The sequence below is a fragment of the Oncorhynchus masou genome, chromosome 31 (genome assembly GCF_036934945.1).
Source record: "Oncorhynchus masou masou isolate Uvic2021 chromosome 31, UVic_Omas_1.1, whole genome shotgun sequence".
NCBI classification, from domain to species: domain Eukaryota; kingdom Metazoa; phylum Chordata; class Actinopteri; order Salmoniformes; family Salmonidae; genus Oncorhynchus; species Oncorhynchus masou.
Window position 1 is genome coordinate 86,730,079 of NC_088242.1, and position 13,695 is coordinate 86,743,773.

General features: G+C 46.8%; 1 pseudogene; it reads left to right on the plus strand.

Moving 5' to 3' along the window:
• The first annotated feature begins 723 nt into the window (after positions 1–723).
• Positions 724–13,695, plus strand: part of LOC135524673 (paralemmin-1-like) — a 71,494-nt pseudogene continuing 58,522 nt past the window's right edge.

Consider the following 13,695-nt stretch of genomic DNA (forward strand, 5'->3'; position numbering starts at 1 on the left):
TGCTGTGGAGATGTTTTTCAGCTGCAGGGACTGGGAGACTAGTCAAGATCGAGGAAAAGATGAACGGAGCAAAGTACAGAGAGATCCTTGATGTAAACCTGTCCCAGAGCACTCAGGACCTCCGACTGGAGTGAAGGTTCGGCCTTCTAACATGACAACGACCCTAAACACACAGCCAAGACAACGCCCCTGACTTGAACCCGATCGAACATCTCTGGAGAGACCTGAAAATAGCTGTGTTGCGATCCCCATACAACCTGACAGAGCTTGAGAGGATCTACAGAGAAGAATGGGAGAAATTCCCCCAAATACAGGTGTGCCAAGCTTGTAACATCATACCCAAGAATACTCTAGGCTGTAATCGCTGCCAAGAGTGCTTCAACAAAGTACTGAGTAAAGGGTCTGAATACTTATGTCGATGTGACATTTCTAAAAACCTGTTTTTGCTTTGTCATTATGGGGTACTGTGTTGTAGATTGATGAGGGAAAAAGTCATGGGGTCTAAAACATTTCCGAATGCGCTGTACATGCTACCTTGTGCAACCTATGTTTAACATTTTGTCATGTTTAACAGTTTTCATCTCCTAAATAAATTAATTGATGTGCGAGAATTAAAGTCGAGCTATATCGATTCTATGTCGACACAGTATTTTTTTTTTATCCATGTGGGGGCGTATCTCCTCACCTCGAGCGCGCTGCGAACAAACGATTCAACATTGCGGCGTATGAGCTCAAACGCGGAACAAAAGACATCCTCATAAAACAGGGAATGGTGGAAGAAGCGTTGTGAAATGTATAGAAGTTATTGTGAACGCATTAACAAAGGCGAATAATTATTTGGGCCATTGATTTAAAGGGTTGTGTATTGTGTGTTGCCAAATCTGCGGGACGCGCGTTGCTCCCGATCAAAGCCAACTACAGGGGAGGGACATAGCAGATTTCTCGACTTCACCACTCTGATTGAAGGGGAGGGGGTCTGTAGACCGAAATTGATGGTAGTGGGCTACTGAGAAAGACGAGCTACTCCTGTTGATAATAAAGGCAAAATACACCTTTCAGTCGAATACAGCTGAGTTGGTGAAACGGGCCGGTGGTGAAACATGGAGTAAGTAGCCTTTTGACTTTAACTGCATGTATTGCATATGCTATTTTATGCACTCACGCACAGATAATTTCGGGCGTGCTCAATTTGAACGCTTTTCACCCTTGAGTTTGAGTTTATTTTTACAGGGACAGTGCACATTAATCAACGTTTTAGTAAAAGTGCCGGTTTTAGCCAGCCGGCTAATTTTCAACCGCAGTCCCTGGGCAGGTTATTAAAAACAATTACAATATAGAAAATAGCAACATAGAACAAGCAAGACATAGCAACATAGGACAAGCAAGACGTAGCATACAGACAGAGCAACATAGAGCAACACCTGCAAAAGGAGGACAAATATGTACTCTAGCTAATTGCACTGTGGGATTTATTTTTTGGAAACAGTGAAGAAAGAATAGTATTAGGCTGTGTGAATAGTTTGATTATAAATTCGAACATCAATAGGCAGGCAAAATATAATAGAAGGATATTCACCATGACTGTTTTTATTTGTCGGCTTTTTAAAATAGCCCCCCTGTGTGCCTGTGTTTTGAAAGACATTTGACCTATATCTAGGCTAGGGCAAAGCCGCATGGACAATCGGCAGTCCATGTAAGGGATGTCATCTAGCAACAGCTGGGGAGTCAAGGGAAATACAACATTTGCCCTAAATAACCACTCTCGATAATATGTGCCAATGTGTAACTACCGTGGATTTGAATGGGCAACCAAAAATACTGTGGGTAATTGTCTATCGATTTAGGCTCTCAGTGATGTTTGTATTTTTCGGGGATCAATATGGGAATGTGTAATGCATGTTCCTGAATAATAGCGCGCTGTATATGGGGTTCCTGAATGCCATAGTGCTATGGAGTGCATGTCGCGCTTTATGTAAATAGCAGGGAGCGCTAGATTACCGTACCAGAGGGCCGTGCCTGCTCTAATTGTGTGAGCGGTGGGCGTGCATGTGTAGGAGCTAGGACAAGCGTTCATTTTCTCCCGGGTGGGCGTGCATGTGTAGGAGCTAGGACAGGCGTTCATTTTCTCCCGGGTGGGCGTGCATGTGTAGGAGCTAGGACAGGCGTTCATTTTCTCCCGAAATGGACTGTTCCAATATGGCTGAGAGCTGATGCGGTTGCTTTAGTGTAGGCTACTCAGACAGATGTTCTAGGAAACATGACTAATCTTTTATCCCCATGTCATTATGGCTGACTACTTATCAGGGACATACACAAGATAAAGGGATACATTAAAGTACAATAGGATCCCATGGCCATGAGAATGTTACATTGTTGCAGGCCTAGGAAGCCACAAATATTACAGTGTTACAATGACTTTGTTTGAATGGTGCACATTTGCCATAGCCTACATTGCTTCAATCTGACTCCAGCGAGGAAAACCCCTTCATTTAACCTGACATAAGAAACATCCTCAAGAACACTAGTTTATACTACCAATTTTGAACATCAAATATGTGATGATTAAACACAGTAGGTGCATTGTCATATTGATAAATATCGTGTCTTCCTTCCACTTTTAGTGTAATTTGGAGGTTCCAGGAGGTTTAGGTTCAGTGTTCAGAATAGTCAAGGTGCCATCAGTACACAGTAGGGTACAGGTGTGTGATTTGAAGTTCAAATAATGTAGTAGGCTCCGATTTGAGTAAAGCTGTGCTATAAGAGAATATAGTGCAACACACACGCCAGACAGAGCACATGTTTGATATCCATAAGACTTTGATGAAGCCATTGACTTGAGGAACAGCTGTGGAAAACACGTAGCAAGAAAATCTTGAATGCATTTGAGTAGATTTTTTCTTTTAATGACTTATTTCCAATTATTAGACATCTGGTCAATATTTTGTTTACCAGACCATTGATAGCCGTACAAATCTGAACACCACAAATCCTTCGTAATTTCCCTCCCAAGATGGCTGCTGACATAGACAGATACACAGAGATACAGAGTGGTATTCTGGCCCTTTCTCAGACAGTCTTCCCACTGCTAATGGCCATTCGATATGGGCAGGACCTATCACCATTGGGATTCCATGGAGCAACTGTTTGGAGAGCAGAGGCGGAGATAGTCCTCTCATTTCATCCAGCTTCTGCTTCTGCCTCAGCCTTCAACCTCTCCCTCTCTCACATAACAGTCATTAAGTCTGATCTGCTCCCTGCCATCTCTCTAATCCTCCTTCTTCATCCTCCCCTTCCTCTATTCTCTGCATGGGTCCTCCTTCACATTTCTCAACAACTATTGGGTATATACTTCAATCTTAATAACCTGATTAGTTACAGTATAGTACAACTCTTACAGTATTATACAATAACTATTCCAGCAGTCTTGAAAGAAGGACAATAGAAGTTATCTCATCCCAGTCAGCCCATGAGGGTGATTCTCAAGCCAGCCAGTGGTGTCCCAGTCCCCCTCTGTCATTCGTCAGTCACAGTGACACACATTCAACATAGCCTTTGAGGCAGACCAGACCTCATGCAGTGGAGGGGATTGTGGCACTGTGGTGTGGGTCTTGTTGTTGATGGTTAGCGCACAGACAAGTGCCACTGGTGGTGACCATGACACTTCAGGGCCGTTTGAACTGACTTCAAAGAGTGGTATATAGCCTTAGTGTCTTTATAGATACAGTGGCAAGAAAAAGTATGTGAACCTTTTGGAATTACCTGGATTTCTGCATAAATTGGTCATCAAATTTGATCTGATCTTCATCTAAGTCACAACAATAGACAAACACAGTGTGCTTAAACTAATAACACACAAATTATTATATTTGTCTTGTCTACATTGAATACATAATTTAAACATTCACAGTGTAGGTTGGAAAAAGTATGTGAACCCCTAGGCTAATGACTTCTCCAAAAGGTAATTGGAGTCAGGAGTCAGCTAACCTGGAGTCCAATCAATGAGACGAGATTGGAAATGTTGGTTAGAGCTGCCTTGCACTATAAAAAACACTCACAAAATTTGAGCTTGCTATTCACAAGAAGCATTGCCTGATGTGAATCCTGCCTCAAACAAAAGAGATCTCAGAAGACCTAAGATTAAGAATTTGTGACTTGCACAAAGCTGTTGAAGGCTTACAAAAGTATCTCTAAAAGCCTTGATCAGTCCACGGTAACAACGCAGAATGCTCAATGAGGTTAAGAAGATAGATAAAGACTTACAGAAATCTCTGGAACATGCTAACATCTCTGACGAGTCTACGATACGTAAAACACTAATCAAGAATGGCGTTAATGGGAGGACACTACGGAAGAAGCCACTGCTGTCCAAAATAACCATTGCTGCACGTCTGAAGTTTGCAAAAGTGCACCTAGATGTTCCACAGTGCTACTGGCAAAATATTCTGGGACAGATGAAACTACAGTTGAGTTTTTGGAAGGAACACACAACACTATGCGAGGAGAAAAAAAGGCACAGCACACCGACATCAAAACCTCATCCCAACTGTAAAGTATGGTGGAGGGAGCATCATGGTTTGGGGCTGCTTTGCTGCCTCAGGGCCTGGACAGCTTGCTATCATCGACGGAAAAATGAATTTCCAAGTTTATCAAGACATTTTGTAGGAGAATGTTAGTCTATCTGTCCACCAATTGAAGCTCAACAGAAGTTGGGTGATGCAACAGGACAATGACCCAAAACACAGAAGGTAACAACAGAATGGCTTCAACAGAAGAAAATACGCCTTCTGGAGTGGCCCAGAGTCCTGACCTCAACCTGATTGAGATGCTGTGGTATGACCTCGAGAGAGCAGTTCACACCAGACATCCCAAGAATATTGCTGAACTGAAACAGTTTTGTGAAGAGGAATGGTCCAAAATTCCTCCTGACCGTTGTGCACATCTGATCCGCAACTACAGAAAACGTTTGGTTGAGGTTATTGCTGCCAAAGGAGTGTCAACCAGTATTAAATCCATACTTTTCCCACCCTGCACTGTGAATGTTTACACGGTGTGTTCAGTAAAGACATGAAAACATATTGTTTGTGTGTTATTAGTTTATGTAGACTTTGTTTGTCGGTTGTTGTGACCTAGATGAAGATCAGATCAAATTTTATGACCAATTTATGCAGAAATCGGGGTATTTCTAAAGGGTTCACATACTTTTTCTTGCCATTGTACATAGCCGATAGCATATCTGATACTTATATAGATTATAGATATATATATATATATATATAGCTGTAATATATGCATAGTAGCCTATACTAAAAAGCCTTTATTCTTTTCATGTTGTGTTTTAACACATAGTGGTAAATATGTTTCAATGTATTGTGCTACTCGCCTGGCTACCCAAATTCCTTGCTCCAGCCAAACACTACGCCATGCCCACGGACGTCAGTTTCTTTTCCACAATGAGTCTGAATCTGAGTACCTTCCCAACGATTTCTAAAATGGTAACACATTCAAACAGTTGTGATTGGTCCTAGAAACGGATGGTTTGGGCCAGAGCCAGAACACACGTGGGCAAAGCAGCGTTTTAAATATTCATAATTTGTTTTGATACTCTGATTGGTTCTAGATGATCTAATTGCTTATGAAAGTTTTGTGCAAAACCCCTTATTTTGATGTCACCACAAATGACTTCAACGATGGCAGTTTCAGACTGAAGTATGTAGTGAACAAAGAGCAGCGGAATAATTCAGTTTGAGTCATCAGGCAATTGTGCAACTGCCACTCTGTACTTTTGCCTTCACTGGTTTTACACTGGTGACAACTCCAAGGGTTCGGGAATCGGACAAGATCGAGGAGTATAGATTGATTATGTGTTGCTGTTCCCAGCACAGCAACAAGTCCCCCCGGATTATTTGTTTCGCAGGGACGGTCTCCATAGAAACCACGGGCGGCATTCCTCTGTCAGCCGGACAGTTGTGTTAGTCCTTTTAATTAATAACAGCTTTACAGAATTGCACAACAAAAATATATTAATGTCAGCGTAGTACTTTATGTGGCCGACAGCTCTGGAGAAAGGTTTGGCCTCTAAAAACAGAGATAGGCTATGACTACAAACAAGGTTTTGATATATTTATATAATTTATATCTACACTCAATTATACGAAAGTCCAGTTATTGGTTGTTTTATGTTTGTCTCCACCATAAAGGCCATCATCCAGCGTTTTAAAGGGGTGGCTCTGTTTTTGTCATGACTTACAAAAGCTGAACCATCCCTTTTAAGAGCTTTGTTTTACTCTAGTTTACACAAACATTATACTCAATAACAGTATGACAATAATGGGATTCTCTTTCACGTTTGGTGCATAAGCAAAAATATCTCAAGTTCAAGCCTTTGTCTGAAATTTTGAATTGATCAATTTGACTTTGAGATCTTTGAGACCACACTTTCATGACTTCCAGCCCTGAGACAAGTGCTATGATCTTGAATTGTTTGAACAGTATCTTTCTCGCACCACCACTGTGTGTCATAACATAACTGGAGAATATTTACAGAGCAGGACTTCTATTGGTACTTGTGCAGGCAAGGTAACATTGCTTCTTAGCGTCTTATACCCCCCGGAATTATGACTAGATAGTGGGCCGTGCCCCCTGTAAGGCCTCAGCACTGGATTTAAGTGGTAGATATATAGTTTCTATTTGTTTTCTCATCGCACGGTCAACTGAGCAGACTAAAATATATAATGTTACTTCTAGATTTGTGCCCTTATTGTTTCTATATCTGTCCATTTAGTATCTACTGTATCATACATGTTAGAATATTAAATTTTTGTTTTATTTTATATATATATTTTGTTTTATTTATTTATATATATATATATATATATATATACTGAACAAAAATATAAACGCAGCATGCAACAATTTAAAGATTTTAATGAGTTATAGTTCAGATGAGAAAATCGGTCAATTTTTGCATAAGGAACATTTCTGGGATATTTTATTTCAGATCATGAAACATGGGATGATGTGTTTATATTTTTGGTCAGTATAAATTTACATTTTAGTCATTTAGTAGACGCTCCTTTACAGAGCGACTTACAGGAGCAATATTCATTCACATTACATTGCCACATCCTGACCATAGAGAGCTCTTGGTTTTCTATGGTGTTGTAGGTCAGGGCATGACTAGGGGGTGTTCTAGTCGATGCATTTCTATGTTGGTGGACTTAATATGGTTCCCAATTAGAGGCAGCTGATATTCGTTGTCTCTAATTGGGGATCATACTTAAGGTGTCCCTGTTCCCATCTGCATTTGTGGGATATTGTTTTGTTGAGTGCTGATGTGTGCGCTGTTGCGTCACGGTCGTTGTTTGTTTATTGTTTTGTTTAAGTTCCACTAATAAAAGATGTGGAACTCGAATCACGCTGTGCCTTGGGCCGTCTATCATAACAACCATGACAGAATATCCCACCAAGCAAGGACCAAGCAGCGTGTTCATGAGATAAAGGAGTTTTGGACATGGGAGGAGATCATTGGCGGGAGTCGCAGAAAGATCAGGAAGGACAGCGACGACGATGGGGGCCGCGGCCACAGAAACCCCAAGATTTTTTTGGGGGGGCACATGGGGTGGTTGACTGAGCAGCTGGGAGAGCCATAGCCTGTTGGGAGTTGGTGGAGGAATTCAATGAAAGATACCGGAGAGAGGTGGTAGTGAGGAGTATGCTACAGCGCAGGCGTGCTGAAGAGCGTGACACCAGTCTGGTGCTATCTGTGCCAGCTCCCCGCACTCGCCCTGAAGAGCCAGAGACCGTCAGGGAGGCGATGGTGAAGTTGGGAGAGAGATGTTGGTCAAGTGTGTTCTGCTCAACATTCGACCTGAAGAGCCTGTCAGCAGTCTTGTGAAAACTATGCCGGCTCCACGCATCTGGCCTCCAGTGCGCCTCCCCAGCCCGGAGCGTCCTGTGCCGGCTCCACACACTCGACCTGAGGAGCGTGTCATCAGTCCGGTGCAACCTGCGCCGATGCCCAGTCCTGCTCCATGGCAGGAGCCTTCCTCTGTGTCGGTGCCCAGGCACGGCGTCCAGTCCCGCTCCTAGGTCGAAGCCTTCCTCTGTGTCGGTGCCCAGGCACGGCGTCCAGTCCCGCTCCTAGGTCGAAGCCTTCCTCTGTGTCGGTGCCCAGGCACGGCGTCCAGTCCCGCTCCTAGGTCGAAGCCTTCCTCTGTGTTGGTGCCCAGGCACGGCATCCAGTCCCGCTCCATGGCAGGAGCCTTCCTCTGTGTCGGTGCTCAGGCACGGCGTCCAGTCCCGCTCCTAGGTCGAAGCCTTCCTCTGTGTCGGTGCCCAGGCACGGCGTCCAGTCCCGCTCCTAGGTCGAAGCCTTCCTCTGTGTCGGTGCCCAGACACAGCGTCCAGTCCCGCTCCTAGGTCGAAGCCTTCCTCTGTGTCGGTGCCCAGGCACGTCCAGTCCCGTCCAGTCCCGCTCCATGGCAGGAGCCTTCCTCTGTGTCGGTGCCCAGGCACGGCGTCCAGTCCCGCTCCTAGGTCGAAGCCTTCCTCTGTGTCGGTGCCCAGGCACGGCGTCCAGTCCCGCTCCTAGGTCGAAGCCTTCCTCTGTGTCGGTGCCCAGGCACGGCGTCCAGTCCCGCTCCTAGGTCGAAGCCTTCCTCTGTGTCGGTGCCCAGGCACGGCGTCCAGTCTCCTAGGCTCTTCCTCTGTGTCGGTGCCCAGGCAGCCTTCCTCTAGGTGCCTTCCTCTGTGTGCCCAGGCACGGCGTCCAGTCCCGCTCCTAGGTCGAAGCCTTCCTCTGTGTCGGTGCCCAGGCACGGCGTCCAGTCCCGCTCCTAGGTCGAAGCCTTCCTCTGTGTCGGTGCCCAGGCACGGCGTCCAGTCCCGCTCCTAGGTCGAAGCCTTCCTCTGTGTCGGTGCCCAGACACGGCGTCCAGTCCCGCTCCTAGGCTTCCTCTGTGTCGGTGCCCAGGCACGGCGTCCAGTCCCGCTCCATGGCAGGAGCCTTCCTCTGTGTCGGTGCCCAGGCACGGCATCCAGTCCCGCTCCTAGGTCGAAGCCTTCCTCTGTGTCGGTGCCCAGGCACGGCGTCCAGTCCCGCTCCTAGGTCGAAGCCTTTCTCTGTGTCGGTGCCCAGGCACGGCGTCCAGTCCCGCTCCTAGGTCGAAGCCTTCCTCTGTGTCGGTGCCCAGACACGGCGTCCAGTCCCGCTCCTAGGTCGAAGCCTTCCTCTATGTCGGTGCCCAGGCACGGCGTCCAGTCCCGCTCCATGGCAGGAGCCTTCCTCTGTGTCGGTGCCCAGGCACGGCATCCAGTCCCGCTCCTAGGTCGAAGCCGGTCCGTCCAGTCCCGCCTCCTAGGTCGAAGCCTTCCTCTGTGTCGGTGCCCAGGCACGGCGTCCAGTCCCGCTCCTAGGTCGAAGCCTTCCTCTGTGTCGGTGCCCAGGCACGGCGTCCAGTCCCGCTCCTAGGTCGAAGCCTTCCTCTGTGTCGGTGCCCAGGCACGGCGTCCAGTCCCGCTCCTAGGTCGAAGCCTTCCTCTGTGTCGGTGCCCAGGCACGGCGTCCAGTCCCGCTCCTAGGTCGAAGCCTTCCTCTGTGTCGGTGCCCAGGCACGGCGTCCAGTCCCGCTCCTAGGTCGAAGCCTTCCTCTGTGTCGGTGCCCAGGCACGGCGTCCAGTCCCGCTCCTAGGTCTCCTAGGTCGGTGCCCAGCACCTTCCTCTGTGTCGGTGCCCAGACACGGCGTCCAGTCCCGCTCCTAGGTCGAAGCCTTCCTCTGTGTCGGTGCCCAGGCACGGCGTCCAGTCCCGCTCCATGGCAGGAGCCTTCCTCTGTGTCGGTGCCCAGGCACGGCGTCCAGTCCCGCTCCTAGGTCGAAGCCTTCCTCTGTGTCGGTGCCCAGGCACGGCGTCCAGTCCCGCTCCTAGGTCGAAGCCTTCCTCTGTGTCGGTGCCCAGGCACGGCGTCCAGTCCCGCTCCTAGGTCGAAGCCTTCCTCTGTGTCGGTGCCCAGGCACGGCGTCCAGTCCCGCTCCTAGGTCGAAGCCTTCCTCTGTGTCGGTGCCCAGGCACGGCGTCCAGTCCCGCTCCTAGGTCGAAGCCTTCCTCTGTGTCGGTGCCCAGGCACGGCGTCCAGTCCCGCTCCTAGGTCGAAGCCTTCCTCTGTGTCGGTGCCCAGGCACGGCGTCCAGTCCCGCTCCTAGGTCGAAGCCTTCCTCTGTGTCGGTGCCCAGGCACGGCGTCCAGTCCCGCTCCTAGGTCGAAGCCTTCCTCTGCGCCGGTGCCCAGTCCAGGCAAGGTGTCCAACCCAGCTCCATGGCCGGAGCCCTCCTCTGTGCTGGTGCCCAGTCCAGGCTTGGCATCCAGTACCGCTCCAAGGCCAGAGCCGTCCTCTGCCCAGGCCAGGCACGGCGTTCAGCCCAGTGCCATGGCCGGATCCGGGGTCTGGGCGGGGTCTACGACCCGCACCGGAGCCACCACCGGCACTAGTCACCCCCCCCCCAATTTGGTTTCAGGTTTTGCGGCCAGAGTCCGCACGTTTGGCAGGGGGGGGGGGGTACTGTCACGCCCTGACCATAGAGAGACCTTGGTTCTCTATGGTGTTGTAGGTTACGGCGTGACTAGGGGGTGTTCTCGTCGATGCATTGCTCTTAGTATGGTTCCCAATTAGAGGCAGCTGATATTTGTTGTCTCTAATTGGGGATCATACTTAAGGTGTCCCTGTTCCCACCTGCATTTGTGGGATATTGTTTTGTTGAGTGCTGATGTGCGCTCTGTTACTTTGCGGTCATTGTTTGTATATTGTTTTGTTTAAGTTTCACTAATAAAAGATGTGGAAGTCGAATCACGCTGTGCCTTGGTCCGTCTATCATAACAACCGTGATAGACATTCATATGCATTGTCACACTCAGAGGGCTGTTTCCGACAATACAGTGGTGGTTTTCTTTGTGTTTTTCACTCCTGTATGTGGCTGTGAATTGACTTATTTTAGACTCTAATGGCTCAGTGTCATACCCCATCCTGTTGTCCAAACAGGATGAGACCAAGTAAACCCACATGTTAACAGATTCATCGATTGTCAAAGTTTGAGATTAGACAAATCCAACACACACTGTTCCTGAACAATAAACAATTGTAACTATTTCTAGACAAAAGTATTCGAGAGCATTTTTGAAATGGCTACAATTTCACTTTGAAATACACAATAGTAAAAGGTCAAATATCATGACAACCGGAACTGATTTAGGAGTGTAGCGCTTTCTACACCTTCCTTTCATTTGACAAAATGAACCCTGTAATCTGCTCACAACCAGGATGCAAATTCATCCATAAGCTTTGGGATATTTTCCTCTGTCTTCTTCCCACCTTGTTCTTCATGCTTAAAGGTTAAATTGATCATCCATGAGCCCTGAACTTGTCAGTGGTGACATTTCCTCATGGTTTTATTGGGCACGGATTATTAATCTGTGTGGACTTTATCAGGGTACACCACATTAGCCTATTGAGGGTTTGAGTTGGAGCCTCTATTGTCCTGTGGAGATGGTGGTCGAGGCTGGGAATCCTCCAATTGGGATTGATGAAATCCTTTGGAACCTTTTTAAGGAATATTGCAACCCTAGCCTAGTGTACTGACAGTAGCAGCCACAACACCGGGACACACCTTCCCACGAGGTTACATCACTGTCTGTCTCCATTTCTCTTCTTTCATTATTGTTGTTCGTAGATATTGATGGCACCGTAATGGCTTACCAGAGGTGGGACCAAATCATTGTTATTCGAGTCACAAGCAAGTCTCAAGTCACAAGGTCTGAGTCTCAAGTCGAGTCCCAAGTAGAACGAGTCAAGTCCAAGTCGCACATTCTAAGAGCAAGCAAGTCATGTCGAGTCATGCGTTTTTTCAAGTCATGTCAAATAAAAAAATAATCTATACATGCAAAAACATGTTAAACTACAGCAAATGTTGTCTATTTATTAAGGCTAACAGACAGCCATTTTCATTATTTCGTCAACAACACATTTTGATAATGTAATATTCTAACAACAAAATCCAAATTGGTTAACCATGTTACCAATAGCTTAATAGCTTTTGTAGGACCAGATAAGCTGTCGTAAAGTCAAAAGGACACTAAAATGATATTTTACCAACCTAAATAAAGACTAGATTTATGTGTATTCAGTGCAAGTACCCCACCCTATTCTCAGCAGGCCAGCAGGGCAATACCATTTGTTGAGATTAGTGGTGTCTGACTCCGTGCCCCTTCCTTCTGTTGCTGCTTGTAGAGGGTGTTGGAGGAAGTGCCACAGTGTTGTGTTTGGGGATAGAAAAAACCCCAGGTCCTTATTTTTTACTGTCTCATTGTCGGTCTGCATGATGTGACCCCACCCAGCCTGTCACTATGTCTGTGTCCCGCACGTCTCCCTCCATGTGACGAGGGACAGGATATGCCCGTTGGCCTCGATCACATTACACTGCAGACTAGAGCGAATCAGGGCGAATCAGGCTCTCTAGAGCTTCCCTTTGCCGACTCTGCAGAATATTTTCTGTCATTGCGAGGGACAGTGGTGTTGGTCATGAAGCCTTAAAGCTTCTCTTTGTCACCCGCCTGAATGTTATTTTTTTTTGGGGGGGGGGGGCGTGACAGCAAGACATACTCAGCCCTGCTTTCAAAACAGGACGCCTGACCAGTGAAGTGTAGGGCCTTGAATTGAAGACCTTACAGTGGAAACAGAAGGAGAGTAAAATAGGCTGGTCCAGCTAGACATACTCTCTTCTCTGCCTGGGAGGGAAAACATATGTTTCAGCTCATTTGTGTGTTTGATTTCTTTGGAAATACAGAATAGATGCCTTAGATTCCTTATTCTCAATGAGCTGTTTTTTTCTCAGGAAGGATACAGAGAAATGGCAAAAAAATCAGCGTAAAATGTGTATTATTACATTGCTAGTGATCGTAGGTGCCTCTGCACTCACACTGCATTTATTTTAAAAGGAAGCTCATCATTCTGTCATATTTGACCAAGTATCTTGCTGAAGAAACTTTTGGGTTTATGCTTTAGTTTCTGAATTGTTATTATGAGGCACTCAGAATAGCACCACGCCCTCTAGAAATCCCAAGACCACATCAACAAAGCGGAACACATCTCTTACTATTTGAAGTGACTGCACCCTGTGCTCACTAATTTCCCCATCTCCCTTTAATTTTTTACCTCCCTCATCTAATCTGAGTGGACATATTTCACATTATATATATTTTTTCCCACACACAGAACTGTCATTGTCCTTGCTCTCACTGACACCAGACTCCAGAGTACATATCCCGAAATCACTGATTCTGAGGGGAAATTTGAATCCTTGAAAAGCCTGCAGTGTTACCAAGGAGTAGGATTCCGGTATGTGGAATGGATCCAGGGATGCCAAACTGGTCTAAGCATAAAAATAATGATACAACAATAATATACAGGCAGCACTACTGTTAGCACCTCCAACAGAAGTATGACTAAGATCCAATACCACATAGAATTTCACAATTTACTGTAAGTGGAAACACAGTAGTTTAAAAATATCCATGGAATATACTGTAATGAAACAGCAGGGAGCAGGTCTCGAACCCTCGACCTTCGAGCCCGAGGTCCGGCGCGCTATCGACTGTGCCGCAAAAGTATACTGGAGCGGCAGGGTCGATTTCCGCGCTCAGGGTCG